We start from the raw sequence: 16013 nt of genomic DNA, 5'->3' as shown, positions 1-16013 counted from the left end.
AAAATGCCTAGGTGAGCAAGATCTTAGCTGGATGGCTGAGGTTTTTTTCCTTGGCTTTTCCCATTAGCAGGTGCTAGGAAGCTTGCAGGTAGATGCTAACTGAATCTGATTCACTCACTGTCGCATGTGCAGCATATTTCTGCATTTTGGATTAAGGGAAGGGCTACAGTAGCCAGAGCAATCTAGGATTTGGGGATAAGCAGCCCTAAAGGAGGAACCATACAACCAGTCAAGCCTGGAGTTGTAGCTTCTTGGGTGTTTTGTTTTAATTGGTCAATGAAGCAGCCCCAAGAAGTGGCTGACTGTTGCACCTACACAACTTGCACTGCTTCTGCTAGTGAGGTAGGGAGCAATACCTACTCTCACTGGTCAGCAGGATCAACTAGGCTTCTGTTGTGAAAATTGTCTTTCCCCAGCCTATTTGCAATGCAGTGTAGGAGTTGACAAGATATTGGCTAAAGCAGAACACATTAAACAAATGCTTAACAAATACGTTATTCTCATAGGTTTTCCCCTTGTTACCTAATACTTGAAAAGGATGTTATGCTGCTTTTGCTTTTGTAAAGTAAATATTTCATAGGAATATTGACAGAAGATATCAAAACAAATTTAGAAACAGGTTAATGCATTTCTGGATTAAAACATAACCTTATAATGAACTGCTGTTTATTTAACTACATTTTAATAAAAAAAAAAATTAAGACCTGGATGTACAGGCTTTTGTTGGCAGGGATTCTAACTTTATGTTGTTTGGATTATCAATTAATTGCTACCAAGTTATGTAATGTTCTCTTTCCCAAGCTAGCATGGCAGGGTCACAGGCTGGGATGCTACATTATAAACCTCTATGTCTCCATAGGTTCTCCGTCTCATTCCAACTCCACCCATAATTCTCCTTAAGACATACCACCAACATGAATTCCATCAACCCACCCTCTTAACTGCTGCTTGCTCTTGTTGAGATTAGTACCAATATCATAATTCTTATGTTTCTAATTCTTCTAATTTGAATACAAATTTTGAGGTATTTGATGTTTTAGTAAAACACTGCTTCCACTGCTTGGAACACTCATTTCACTGTTACCTCTACTTCCCAAAGCCTCTGTTTGCCCTACCGTGTGGCTGCAGAACATCTTGTCATCCAAACCATTCTCCTTTTCTCAGCCATGCTCTAGGCCACCATCCATCCTCTTTCCTGAGGGAGAGAAATAAAATAGAAATGAGTCAGTAGGTTCATTTTACTCTGTAGACACCATCATGCATTCCCATTTAAACAAAGACCACCATTATCATTTTCATGGTGCTACCTAATGAGAACCCAGTTACCTCTCTTGAGCCTTCTTGGGGGGGAAAAAAGAGTGAGAATTTGAATCTTGAATGTGAATGAATCAGAGAGATTCAAGAAGGTTTTGGCATTTCCTGGAATGTAGACTTGGTTAAAGATTAAAAACAGAATATGTCTTTGTCTGGGTTCTCTGTCTGCAAGCATTATAAAAGTCCAACATCAGCATTATTTTGAAATCTTGGCTAAGATTTCTTATAAATGGGCATCTGAAGTTAATCTTCTAACCCGCTATTTAAGTGCCCACGTAAAAGGCCTGATTTTGAAAGGTGCTGAATACCCAGCCAGAAATCGGGGTTGAAATCCCCCGCCAGAAAGGGGGGGGGGGGTGGAATGCATGGGGGGGGGTGAAGTTAGGGGTTCATTTAATTTTTTTAAGGATAAAATTCAAATGTGGGGTCAAATCTTACTTTACCAATTAGATATCTAAGCTAAGTGTGATATCTTCCGGGCCTGGGCAGGAAAGTGATCAGGGTGGGTTGGGAGAGCAGGTGGGGGGTGGGGACAGACAGAGCAGGGATCGAGAGCAGAGAGGGTCCCCCCCTTGGCCCCCTCCCCCCTCCTCCAGCCACGCTGGCCCCTTACTTACCAGCACTGGACTCCGGGCGAGGAGCCAATCACAGAGATGCTCTAGCAGCCAGAGCATCTCCATGGAGGACCCAGCCTCCAGTTGCCCCAGGGCAACCGTGCCCTGCCCAGCTTTTTTAAACATCAGTTTTTTTAGGCCCCTAGATATCCGGGGTTCTAATTTTCTCCCTGCGCTGCACGTTTGCAGCACGGGGAACATTTTTTCATTCCCACACGTGCCTCTTGCCCCATCTCAAAGGGGTTTGAGATGGGGCAAGAGGCACATGCGCGCTTGTCTAGACATGCCCATAATGTCCAAAAGTTCCTTTTGTGTTATCAGATTATGATGGGCAAGATTATTTTAACCTTCCTCATATATCAACTGGTATTATCATCATATAATCTCATTCATGTTAATGAAACTATTTCTAAAGTTGTACAATGATACATATAAGAAAGTAATGCTTTAATCTAATGGATTTTGTTTAAATGGATGTCAAAATAGTAAAAAATTTGCAAAAGGATCGAAGGGATGGCTCATAAGAAGTTTCATAAATTATCATTAAATGTGTACCCCAAGCCAAGCTAAACGCAGTATTTGAAATGGTTATAATTTAAGGCCTAAAACTTCTTTGTAGGGGGCATGGAATGTCATTTCCAATGTTTTCTACAACATTAGTTATTATTTTTGGCAAATCTTGTGGTAACAACTTTTTCTCTGATAAAATATCGGCTGGTGAATCCTAACACTATTTCAGTTTTTTGCGGGGTGGGTGGTTCTGTACTCAATAAGAAAGTCTTTTTGAATCAAACAAAACTTTTTATATTTCTAGACTAAACTCTGGAATATTTCTAGAAAAATTTTAAATCTTGGAGCATGAGTAACATTCTTAAAATGTTCTGTGTTTGGAAAAATCTATGTTTACTTGTTTCAGAAATTGCTACAAACTTAAATTTAGATTCACATCGCCAACGGAGTTTAAAAGTTTCCATTATCAATTTTTTTCAGAACAGGAAAAGAAATAGATGGACATCTTGGCACTGATTTTATATATATATAAATTGAAATATTGAAATATTTTATATATATATATATATAATTGAAATTATATATAAAATATATTATATATATTTATAATATATATTTAATATATATAAAATATGCATACTACATATTCCTTTCTTATACTACTCCTTAATTGTGTTGAGTTATCTCTAACATTTAGTATCTCAGAGCCGGTGTAATTAAAGTTCCCCACTGCCCACTCCCATAGTACATGTTTAAATGCCCAGGAATTCCCAGTTAAATAAAATTGTTATCTGTTAATCTGTGACTTTCGGTTGCTTCATGACCCAGATAAATTAAAAGGAACGTGCATTTTTTGTGTGAAAGTGTTGCATTTTGTCTCTAATTGTACATTCTGAGACAAAAACCAAGTTGTTATTAAGGGCAAAAGTTCTTGTGTCAGCAACTTAAGGTAAAAATGCCTCATAAATTATGGTGATTAAAAAAAGAAAAAGGTATGCAGCCATAAAACTGGGTTAAATATAAGCTTAACATTGACCAAAGCATTATAAAGTTTGAAAAAGCTAATTTATAAATACGAAAACAATCTTCAGTCTGCCAGTGAATGGTACTCTCCTTTTCCTTCTTTGTTGCCCTTTACTCAGATGAGTCCTATATGGATTGAGATTTTTTCTTAATGGCCTGATTTTTCTGGACTGGCTCATTACCAGATTATCTGCTATTTTTACATGGGTCTCTATCCACTTTAACTAGTGGAACAGTTCCATGTCTAAATAAATTAAATTTATGTTGCATCCAAGTGTTGAGGGTGTTCAGCCAAGATGGGAGACAGATTCCCTGATCTAAGTGAAGCCTGCAAACACAGGTTTATCCTGATGTACCTTGTCTTACAGTGATGTAGGGAAGGAGTGGACACACAACAGACAGCTCTATGCCACTATAAAGTACTAGAATTTCACTGGGAAACACTAGGGATAAAATTATACCACTTTAAGTTATACCAGTGTATGTGTTGTGTGCAAACGAGCAGTAGCCAGCTTTTCACTCACAGATTAGTGAGGTCCTATATTTGTGCCTGTTGCAGCAGCCACTTGGGGAGAACTGGTTATTTGTCTTCCGTGGATACCGTGGAAAGTTACATTGAAATACAACATTGATATAAGCTACAGTGGTATTAATAAATCTCTGTCCAGGTCTTCAGACAGAGTGGGAATTTGAGCCAAGGTGCCTTACACCCTCACTATGCATCCTAGCTACTAGCCTATTACTTATTTTGGGAAAGGGATTAATCTTGTTTTCCAAACCAGTAATACTGTCCCTCAAACATTTTTAGTTTCAAGAAATGGATACTTTCTGATGCAAAATTTAAATCTTTGAAGAATTCCTCATTTGTAACATGAGGAGAATTGCACAGATTTTACAAATACTGTCCTTTATCTTTTAGTATTCAATTTATCTCATCAGCAAGTTAGATTTTCTCTAATAATTATGTGCAATGCATGATGCAAGCTATGGTAAGCAGAACCACTTAATTTAAGAGGTTGCTACTGAGAAGAACTTGATTGTTATAGGAGGGTGCAGCTCGCTCTGCTGTCTGAATGTTGTCACTCCAATGGAGAAGTGAGGTGTTTTGGTGTCAAAAATGACAGGTACACACATGTGAAGTATATTTAAACTTCACAGGGGGGAACAGTTTTTTGGTTGATTTGGTTGTAAATGAAGAAGTGGTGAAATACTGATTGCTTGAGCTTCAGAAACCAAAGAGCCCTCAGTTCTCCCAATCAACAGTCATCAGCAACCACTATAACAACTGGCACTCATAAACTGGCTTCCCAGTGGATTTTGTATAGTTTTCTGGTCAGGTTTAGTGTTTCTATGGTGCTGCTTTTCTCCAACCCCAGTATGGCAAAGCCATAAATTAGTCCTTTAGTGTGTTAACCTCTATTTGGCATCAGAATACAGAGAAAATATATGACCATAAATTATTCTTATCTTAATCTTTAAATGCCCTCCTTTCATAATATGGTGCATTTTAGGTTATTAAGTACACTTTTAGAGCTCTCCTTCAATATACAATGTGTTAATTTAGCATGTATTTGTTGAATTCTTAGACTGAAAGATAAGAAAGTGGGAGGCCTCACTTCAGTCTGTTGTTTCTCATTCTGCATAAGTTTTCATTTCTTCCTGGTTTCCTGAGTCCTGTTGTGCTTTCCATTGGTTCACTGCTCCTTTTGTCTGACTTCACTGGGGGCAGGATGAAGACCTTGAATCACACTGTTGAAAAGAAATGATGCAAGAAAAATTGATAACCTTGTACTGGCTAAAGGGGAAAGGACTACCAAGGGTAGTAGGGCCAATAACAAGTTCATGATCCCTGCTAAATTTACTCTCAAGCTTGTCTTGTGCTAGTTTAATGTATTTTAGTAACTTAATGCATTTCCATTATGAAAGCCTCTCTGTTAACTAAAGCAAAGAATAATCTAGAAACTCTCATACTAGATAGCAGTAATCAGGTAGGCAACCGGACAGAAAAAAATACCATAGTTACAGCAGGTCAAATACTTCCTGTACTTGAAAAGTTAAGCCTTGCGCATTGTCCTTTAAAGTAAGCGCCCAAGGGTGAGATAAAATACTAGGAGAAGTAAGTTCTGAACCCTTCAACTTCAAAATTCAAGTCTGGAGACAGTGGACAGGAGTATCTTAGATTATATCAACTGTGGCTGTTTTATAAGAAAAAGGATGGCTGCTTTGTTCTTCTGTACTGTCACTTCTGTTCCAAAAGTTGTAAAGCTATTTCCTCTTAAGCTATTATCTCTTCATCCAGAAACATTAATTTTATGTTAAATCGTACAACAGCCCTTCAGAAGTTAATGTAGATCTTTAGAGGTCAACAAATAAGTGTAGAAGAATGAACCAGTTTTTAAGGTAGTATTCTCATGCTGTAGTTATCAAATGTGCATGCTCCTTTAAAGAAGATAGACAGATAGGTTATTATGCATAGTTTCTATTTAATCAGTTTCATTCTCAGTAAACACAGGAAAGTGCCAGCATTTCCAGACCCAAACATTCCCATTCACTCATCACATGTTAAGTACATGGCCACTGGCCAGGTCACCTTTGTATCTTTCCAGGGTTCACGTTAAGGTCTAAATTGTGTTTGTTCCCATTGTGTTTCCAAGGCAACTGAAAGAGTGCAGGATGACTGCAGTGTATGAAACAGTTGGGAATATAATGTTAGGTGGCAAAGTACATTGTTGCATCTCACCCCCCCACCCCCGCACACACACACACACACACACACACACACACACACACACTTATAAACATGACCAAAGTTTTGTTAAATTAGAATAAGTCATCTTGCCCTTCTGCCATTTTGAAAAGGCCTTCCAGTTTGATGGTTGTTTCCCGTTCACTAGTTCCACTTGTGAGCCCGTTTTATGTATCAGATGAATTCAGATTTTATGTACGTAAGCTCAGGACCTGTAGAAACAAAACTTATGTGAATCCACTAACTTTTACCTACCGTGGTCTTTAGGATTTGCAAATCATGATATTGCTACTATTAAGCTGTTGACTACACCAGTGAAAAAATATGTATTACTTATCAAATAAGGAAATAGTGCTTCATGTGAATATCTTGCAGCACAATGAATCCACTTTTCTGAGCAAAGGATTTTTGAGATATGGCTAGTAATGGAAAACCAAGAACTGACATCTCTGGATTAATAAAGGGTATAGTTCCCCAAATCCACTTTGACTTAGGCAAGCAAGAGAAACCCATCTGTAGCACAATACTATGGATTTTACTATGGAAAATTACATAGACTTATTCATATTTAGTATCTTGAAACATACTCATCTATGTTTCTATAAAAGTGGCATGTTGGCAATGACCATGACAGTTCTATGTTAGGCGCTCATAGAATGTGCCTAGCTCATACCAGCAGCACTGAGTGCAGTATAAAGCAGAGTACCCACAGGCTAGGGACAGATGTTCAAAAAGCCAGAGTCTAAATTGATTCAACCTTTGCAGATTAGTCTAACCTGCCTAGGATGAACCGGTTTGTAACAGGACAGACATTCACACTGGACTGAAGCAATGCAGGCACATGCTTGCTGTTGCTCAGGCCAGGTGCCGGGGGGTGCTAGAGCATGCCCTCAGCTACAGGGAAGCTGTGATGGGAGGGGCATGGCTAACCCAGGCTGAACTGGCCAGAGAGGGGTTTAATTCCCCCCTCCCTGTGCCACAGGCAGGGACCAGAGCCAGGTCTGCTCAGTGCTCCCCCCTTGCTGCTGCAGCATTGGGCACCATGGCCCCTGAGGCAGAGGAGAGTTAGTTTACCCTGAACCCCCACTGGCAACCAGGTCTGTCTGCTGTCGCTGCAGCACTCACTCCCTACCTGTCCCCTCACCAGAGGCCGGAGCGGGGAGGGATATCCTGCCCCCCCCCCGCCCAGGCGCCCTGCCTAGCTATGCCCCCGCAGCACCACTGCACTCCACAGCAGCTCTGCGGGCCCCACAGTGCAGCCTTTTGTTGGGTAGGGGCTTGTGCTCTGGGAAACTAGTGACAGGCTGTTGCCTGTCATGTCACTCACTGCTTGCTGCTGGGTGGGGGCAGAGCCCAGCCCCAGACACTCATTCTGTGCTGGGGAAAGTCCTCTCCCAGCAAGAGGGGGCTTATTCCGCTGCTGGCCCCACACACTTGCAGTCCTGGAGGGGTTAACTTTCAGCCTCTGGGCTCCCAGCCAGTGGCTGCTCCCCTCCCATTAGCCCCACAACAAGCTTTCCCTGTGGCTGGGCCGCTAGGTGCCATCAACTTAATAAGCTCCTCCTGCTGGGAGGGGGCTTGCACTGCAGCAGGCTCTGCTCGCCTGGCCGCAGCCGCTGTTCAGCCTGTGCTTGGGGCCGGCGGCTGAATAAGTCCCTTCCTGCTGGGAGGAGGTTTGCCCCAGCACAGAAGTGGCAGTGGGTGGGCTGGGCAGCCCCATGTGGGCTTTGGGCAGCTGCAGCAGGAAGCGCTGACAGTAGGAGGGGGAGGGGCCGATTTTTCACCTGCAGTGAGCAGCAATTTCTCTTCTCTGCCGCTGCTGCTCAGCCCAGATGGGTGAGCCTGGAGATGGTGCAGGGGGCATGGGGTCAAGGCTGTGCGCACTGGTCCCTGCATGTACCACAGGGCTGGGACCAGCAGCACCAGCAAATGAGCTGCGGTGGCCATACTGCCTAGAAAGGCAGTCCTGCCGCAGAGCAGCCCCAGCCCAGCTGCGTGCCCAGGTAGTGGTGCCTCAACCCGGTGGCACTGAGGGACCCACCAGGAGCCAGACAAAGCCCCTCCATGGGCTGGATCTGTGCAGTTGGTAGTATCTGGCCATGCCCATGCCCAGGTGCTTGTGCGATGAGGGGGGAGCCACTGTGACGGGGACGAGGCGGGGAGCTGCGGGGCAAGGAAAGCTGCTGTGGGTGGTGATGGCAGCACTGGGGGAAGCAGGTGGGCTCTGACCAGTGCTGCTGCATGCAGCCCACAACAGCTCTGCCCACCCCGCAGTGGGCCTCCCCATGCTGGGAAGTGGCTCATGCTCCCCAGCATTGACAGGGACTGTTGCCCCCACCAAAGGCCCTGCCCCCTCCTGCTGCAGCCACTGGGTGGGGGCATGGCTAGACACCGGCCTCCAAGGGTCTTGTGGGGGGCAGGGATGGGAGTTATTCCACTTCCCTCCAGAGTCTGCTGGAGGGGACTGCAGGGAACTTACTCCCCTGCAGGGAGTGTGTGTGGAAGTAAGGGTGGGCTGACCCAGCTGCCAGTTTTGTAGAGGGGAGACTAACCCTCCTCCCTGCCCCTCTCTGCCTCAGGGGCCATGGTACCCTGCTGCTGAAGCAGTGAGAAAAGAGCATCCAGCAGACCTGACATGGGTCCCTGCTGGTGGCACAGGGAGGGGGGAATTAAACCCCTTTCTGGCCAGATCTCTACCCCTGCCTGTCCCTGCTTAGGCTGAGGAGCAGAGAGGCGGGGCCAGCCCAACTGGGCTGGAGCAAAGAGCCCAGCCTAGAGAGCATGCTGGGATGCTGGGGGAATCTGGTTTAACTTAAAACAGGAAGGGGTCTGGGACAGACATTGCATAAACCGGTTTGAGCCAAATCAGTTAAGCCTGATACTACATTCAACCAGGTTTATCTCAAACCAGTTTCAGCCATTTTCAAACTGGTTTATGCACACTGAATGTCTGTTCTGTTACAGGTTTAAACAAGTTTCTGATCACTTAAACTGGTTAAGTGTAATGTGTGTCTCTAGCCCTGGAGTTCACACACACCATTGGGCCTAGCGTTTCCTCTTAGTGCCTCCCTGCTCTGCAGCTAGGTGCTCTGGATTAGTCTGGGGAAGTGGTAATGGGAACAGTTAGACTGGATACGGGCCTAGGTACCTAGAGGGAAAGCATCTAATTTGGGGGCATTGCAACACCCAAGCAAAAACACTTGTGGAAACAATTTAGGTGTCCCTGGGTCAGCTTCAGCTACTACATGTTCCACAAATACTGCAAATTGTTTTGGAAAATGACTGTATTTTTAACTTGTTAATTGCATCTCCAAACACACACGTTGATAACTATCTTTTGCATTTGTTCCTAAATGCAAGTAAGCTGCTTCTGTGTCTTCATATTATTTACTTACAGTGTCGTGCCTTACTACATTAAGACCCTAGTGTGGATATTATGGTGTCATCAGGGATCTTTCGTGTGCAACCTAACTATGGAAGGTTGAGCCCAATCCACTCGAGTAGGTCGGGGACAAAAGGGTTCGGGCCTTTCCTCCTTCTTCTGTCTCTCCCTCCGTCGACAGAAACACACCGGGGAGGCAGTGAGATAAGAAAAAATTGCTTTTACTCACTATTCAGGCAACAGTCTCGTACAGCTGTGTTTGGAATCTAATTCGCCGATTCCTCAGGAGCTCTTGAGCATACTCGGGTGGTATACCAAATTGTGATGGGGCCGTCCAAGGTTTCGCGGACGCAGGACCTCCGGCGAGGGTGATCAGTCCTCTCCGATATTACGCGGGTCCCCCCCGTTGTTTTGGCGCGCTCCCTTTTTAACCGGGCAGCGTCTGCCCGCCCCCTGCCAATCATCGTGAGCGGGAACGCTGCTAACCGCGCCCATCACTCCTCCTCCCCGTGCTATGAGCACGGCTTGCTCCCACGTTGGTGTTTGGTCATATATTTTTTTATTTCTTTACCACATTTCGATGACTACGTTGGGTGTAGGTGTTAGAAAAATCAATCTCCTTTATTCAGGGGATGATCTGGTATGTATGATAACAGTTTTTGGCCACCTTTGAGTCATACAATGTTATAAAGCATTGCTTGGCCAAAGAGAGCAGCATAGTTTAATTTACCAAAGGTACTCTTTTTCCCTGACAACCATGGTGGAGAAAGTGACAATTGAAACAGCATTAGAAAATACAATGATGAGGATGTTTATAACCTAGTCTTTCCAATGGTGGTCAATAGATCTGTAAATTCAGATCTGCTGGCACACACTACAGGATTCCAAAGGAATATTGTTATTTCCCTAGGATAATATGAGTTTTCCCTAGGATAATATGAGTTGAAATGTTTAACAACAAACAGCATAGATGTAGCTCAGTGAACTTTAACACATCAAGGACAGTGTTCTCAAACAAAGTAACCTGCAAAGGTGATTGAGTTCAGCACTGGTCTTGTTGACTTTTGAAGCCAGCGTATTTAATATGAAGTTTATGTACATGGAGATGGACTGTATATTTTGGCTGTAGAATTTGGATTGTTCTTTAACCCTCTCTGTAACTACTGTATTACTTATTAATCTTTGTAGCCTTTGGTCAAAAGTCTGGGAAGCGGCTCTATGCCCTGTGCAGTAAAGTCTACATGGTTTTATCCTGTGTTCCTTCATGAAGTGCCAGGTATAGGTTTATATAAAGAACAAGATAATTATACCTAGCTTTTATATGGCCTTTTTCAGTAGATCTCAAAATGCTTCAAAAAGGATATCCTTGTCCCCATTATGCAGTTAGAGAAACTGAAGCAGGGAGCAGTAATATGACTTACTGTGACCACCCAGTACAGCCAGAGCAGATCCAGGAATAGCTCTCAGAACACAGGCCTTGAGCTCATTCTGCGAGGCAGCACTGCTCAGAAAAAAACCTAGATTATGATTATATTGTTAATAAAAATAGATGTTTTGGCTATGACTGCAGTCTCAAACTTGCTCACTACAGTGTAGTCTTAAACTTTTAGGAAGTAGCTCCATTACCAGGGGGAAAACTTCATATAAGCCTAAATCAAGCTCATCAGGGGAGATCAACAGCAAACAGGCAGAGCCCTTTTCTCCCCAGTACCACCTGGGGTGACAAGGAACAATGGTAATAAGCTGATGGAGAATAAGTTTAGGTTAGAGATCAGAAGGCAATATTTTACAGTTAGGATGGCCAAAATCTGGAACCAACTTCCCAGGGAAGTGGTCCTCGCCCCTACCTTGGACAAATTCAAGAGGAGGTTGGATGATCACCTGTCTGGGGTCTTGTGAACCCAGCACTCATTCCTGTCTGTGGCAGGGGGTCAGGCTATATGATCTGTTCAGGTCATGAACCCTGACCCTAGCTACTATGAAACTATTAAATCTGGGGAATTGTACCTGTGGTCAAATGAGCGAGTCTTTTTTTTTTCTTAATGGGCATTTGCCATTTTCGCTATCCTCAATCTAAAATATTGCGATGACTATTCTTTATGGCATATTTAAACCCTCTCTGAATGGCAGAATAAAAATACTTATTCTTAAGTCTATCTGTCTGTCTGTGTATCTGTCTGTGTATCTGTCTGTCTATCAATATAATTCTTTAATCAGAGCAAGTTGAATTCAAGGGCCAAATTCAATGAGATAGAAGCATACCCAGCAATCTGTAGCTGCTTATAATTATCCTGTATTTTTCCCAGTTGATACGGTGTTACGTTCTCATGTTGGAGCAGGCACGCTGTAAATTTCCATGTGCCACTCAGAAGTTTATACCAGCTTTATGAGCATCCCCTTGTACAGTGCTCCTTCAGAAAGTGCTCTGCTTGTTACTGATTGACTACAGCAAAAAAAAAAAAAAAAAACTGCTTAAAGAATCTAAACTAGTGATGATACTATTATATAGATTAACATTGACATTGTCTCCATGCTCAAATAATGTAAAAACTCTCTCCCCTGAGAACTGGTGTTAGTAGTTTAATATTAATGAGTCATAAATAGTCTTCCTGTTTTATCCCTTGTGGTGCTAAAAACAAACCACAGTTGCATTTAAATATTTTTGCTTTTGTTTTAAGGTATAAAAGAATGAAACAAGTAGTTGAACACCTTAGGGAATCATAAGCTATTAAACTGTGGCCAGGAGCTTCGATCCTTTTTCCACAGGAAAGGACACTTTTCCTTTGGTTTGGTAGCTGGAATAGTGGCACATGAGATCCATTTCAGTTACTGCACGAGTAGGATTTCTATTAGAATAATGAAGGAAAAGGAGGTGAGGGAAGAAGGAAATGTTTAAAAAACACTTTTTTTCTGGTCAGAAATAGAATTTTGCAAGTAGTCTCTTCTGTTCCTTTTATGTTCATTTCCATTACTCATACACTGGGTGGGAGAGGAATGGTGCTAAAAGATCTAAGCTATTGTAATAAAATTATAACTCGTATGAACTAATATTCAGGATAAGTAGTGAAGCTGTGAACTGGTTCATACTTGGAGGAGATCCAGACGATCTTATTTCTAAAATAACTAAACAAACACTGACATTCAAATGTGCACAAATCTTATGCACAAAATTCCAATTATCTTTAATGGGATTTCCCCACATGAATCCCACACACATCAGCAAATACAGCTGCCTGGGGATGACTAAAATCCAGGAGGAACTTTGATTCCCCGATTTAAATAAAAATATTTAGTTTAACATACCAGGGAGAGGGCAGAAGTGGATTTTTTGTTAAGTGTTCATTTGAAGCTTATGGTAGTCTGTCAATACCACCAAATTAAAAATAAATAAATAAGACCCAACTTGTTAATTGTTACAATGTAAATTCCAAATACCTGTACTGATGGCTATTTTTTGTCTGAACTAGGAAACATGGAGAACATCATTTGGGAAAGTCACTTTCCTGTAAGCTAGCTCTTTATATAAATATAGCATCTGATGTCTCATTCCTTGGCTATATGTGTTCTATACAAAGGTATGGAATCATAATTAAGCAGGGCTGAGAGGTGAAACAAATATTAAACAGAATACCTCTCATCTTGAAGTTGTAACCTATACTTTACCTGCATGAGGGACACCAATGGTGCCATTTACTTCCATCCTTTCACCTAGTGGTCCCAATCTAGAGTACCTAGTATCATAGTACTTAGGGTTGGAAGGGACCTAAACAGATCATCAGGTCTGACCCCCTGCGGCGGGCAGGAGCGGGTGCTGGGATCATATCACCCCAGCCAAATATCTGTCCAGCCTCCTCTTGAAGACCCCAAGGTAGGAGAGAGCACCACCTCACTTGGGAGCCCTTTCCAGAGCCTGGCAGCCCTAACTGTAAAGTAATGTCTCCTGATGTCCAGTCCAAACCTTCTCTCTAACCTTAGGTTAGATAAGGAACAGGATATAACAGGATTGCCCATGTGTATGGAGGAAGGAGAGTTCCTTTTGACCCTACTCCCTCTTTACACTCAAACCAAACTAGCTGTGCCCTCCTTCTGGTCCTCAGCTATGCACACACTAAAGGGACAGTACAATTTTAAACAAAATTATGGTATATTATAGACATTAGAGAGGAATATAAATGATTAGATCCAGTTCTAGAAGTATAAAGTAATGGAGTATTCACCACTTCTCTTGGGAAAATATATACCATTTTACTGGGAAGGTGCATCCCTGATTCCATTACTTCTCTCTATATAATTAAATCACCTCACTCAGTCATTACTTTCTTTTTTGTTTGATTAAACCATTCAAATCTGTGTAGGCTTAACTATCTTGTACAAACATCTGCTTTGTACATGTTCAAATTTCCATGTGTTGTTATAGAGGCTGCTGTGATTTTTAAATCATTAAATTATTGTGATGTTCTTAACTTGAGGCATGTTTTTTCTTTTCTCCAGCTCCAATTTCATCTTCTTTTGAGGTTTTTGAGAGTCTCTTGTGAGGCTGAATTTTGATTTTCAGTAGTTTTGTGTGTTTAACTTTTTAGAGAAATGGTAGTATCTTAGGTCCCCTAAACATGTTGCATGTATTATGCAGTTATCTGGTTAATTGCCTAACTAATTTAGACTGGCTACACATGCAAATTAACAATGGCACTGTAAAAAGGTCCAACCAGCTATTTAAGTTATTGCTGGAAAATGTGTAATAACTTGATAGCTGGTTTCTATCCAGCTTTAATATGCATGTATATCCTGTGCTCCTGTGACAGGGAGTCCTGTCACCACCAAGCTTGGGAGCTCCCAGCTGCAGGACCATATGCCCCTACAGCTGGGAATCCCATCAGCTGACAGGATTCCCTGCCATGGGGTGCATGATGTGCTCCCCTCAACCTAGAGATCACAGCAGCTGCAGTCTTCTAGCCACAGGGTGAGGGAGCTACTAGCCACAGGAACTTGATTCTTGCCACTGCAGGGGGATCTCATGATTGGGCTCCCCCTGTGGTAACAGTAAGGCGTGATGGGATCCAAGGCATGATCCCACATTTACACAGGTATATGTGTTGTATAGTACAAGACATTTGCTAATAGTGTGACTTTGTTGCAGTCAAAATCATTCATGAAATAAATAGTGTTACATTATTAGGGCTTGTTTTAGGCTCCACATGTATGCGTTTCAGTAGAACCTGCTTGGAGAAACTGGAGAGCACTTGCAAATTGAGTACTGAGTACTGTGGCCCTTAGAAATAAAACTGCACTCACTTGTCTTGACTTATTGTCCAGAAGCAACTGTTGGCTACAAAAGTCCAACTTGGGATCCTTAAAATTCTAGTTTATTAGGAAGATTGAAACACTGTAATGAGTTAGTTAAATCATAAACCTTGGGGCTGCTCCCCACACACACACACACATGCACACACATACACACACACAGTAGCAAGCTACAGAGTCAGGTATACCTATCCTACAAGCGCTGGAGTCTGCCGTCAATGGCCAGTTGAGGGTTTTTTCAGTGTGGTGTTATCCTCCAGAAGGGGGTTGCCGGCTGGTCCTTCTGGCTGGACAGGTCTGGTCAAGCTGGAGATCAAGAGGATGCCACTGAGGGTCACTTTTCACTGCCTTTTATAGGTCCTTGGCAGACTTTGGTGACTCCCCAGTTTTCAGGTTTGCCCAATCCAGGGGTCATTGACCCTCGTGGGACTTCCCCCCTCAGTGGCTACTGGATGGCATCTGTCAGCCCCAGGGGTCGTCCGCATGAACATGCAGGTTTGGGAGTCTATTGGTGAATTTTGAATAGGGCTCTGGGAGTGGTCGATCTGGAGATATTCAGCCCAAAAGTTGGTCCCCGGCATTAACTCAGGCCAGGGCTTCTAGCTCTTGATCAGTGACGTTTAGAGATTTCCCAGTTTGTACATTGTCTTCTACTGAGTTCTTCTGTTGGTTGATCTGCAGTCTCCTAGGTGTTCATTTCTGTCTGCTACCATATTACACATTCAATCACTGATTCACTTGCTCTTTCAGGGGCCAGCCTGATACAGGGAAGGGCAGTTTGATTCCTGCCCTTGTTAACATTGTTACAATGTATAATTTACTTATGAAACTAAACACATTCAGTTGAAAGTTGAAAGGTGAGGAGTATAAAATATAAGCTACAAATGCCACGGCACACAAATAGATAAAAATACCAAACTACAAGGGGAGATACAAAATGCACACATACACATTTTAAAACACACTTCCTTATCTTAAAGTGAAAGAGAGAGGAAGGAAGAAAAGGTAGAAAAAGAGAAACATATCCAAAGAGGGGAGAGCAAATGCAGGCAAGAGGAAAAGGGGCTTTCTGCTACACAACCATATGATGATTGATTCCTATGCAAATGTTTTAGGGCCTGGA

The 16013-nt window shown here is 42.6% G+C and overlaps 1 long non-coding RNA gene across 1 annotated transcript in view; it reads right to left on the bottom strand.

The window, feature by feature from the left end:
* The window catches only part of LOC112550339, a 59409-nt gene that overhangs the window by 40521 nt on the left and 2875 nt on the right, over positions 1–16013 (bottom strand). The window contains exons 2-3 of the long non-coding RNA XR_003094129.1: positions 5078–5210; positions 1116–1195 (exon numbers count right to left, since the gene is read on the bottom strand). This is a non-coding gene — a long non-coding RNA (uncharacterized LOC112550339). The remainder of the gene's footprint in view (positions 1–1115; positions 1196–5077; positions 5211–16013) is intronic.

The sequence above is a fragment of the Alligator sinensis genome, unplaced genomic scaffold (assembly GCF_000455745.1).
Source record: "Alligator sinensis unplaced genomic scaffold, ASM45574v1 scaffold218_1, whole genome shotgun sequence".
NCBI lineage: Eukaryota > Metazoa > Chordata > Crocodylia > Alligatoridae > Alligator > Alligator sinensis.
This window is presented reverse-complemented; position numbering and strand designations above follow the sequence as displayed.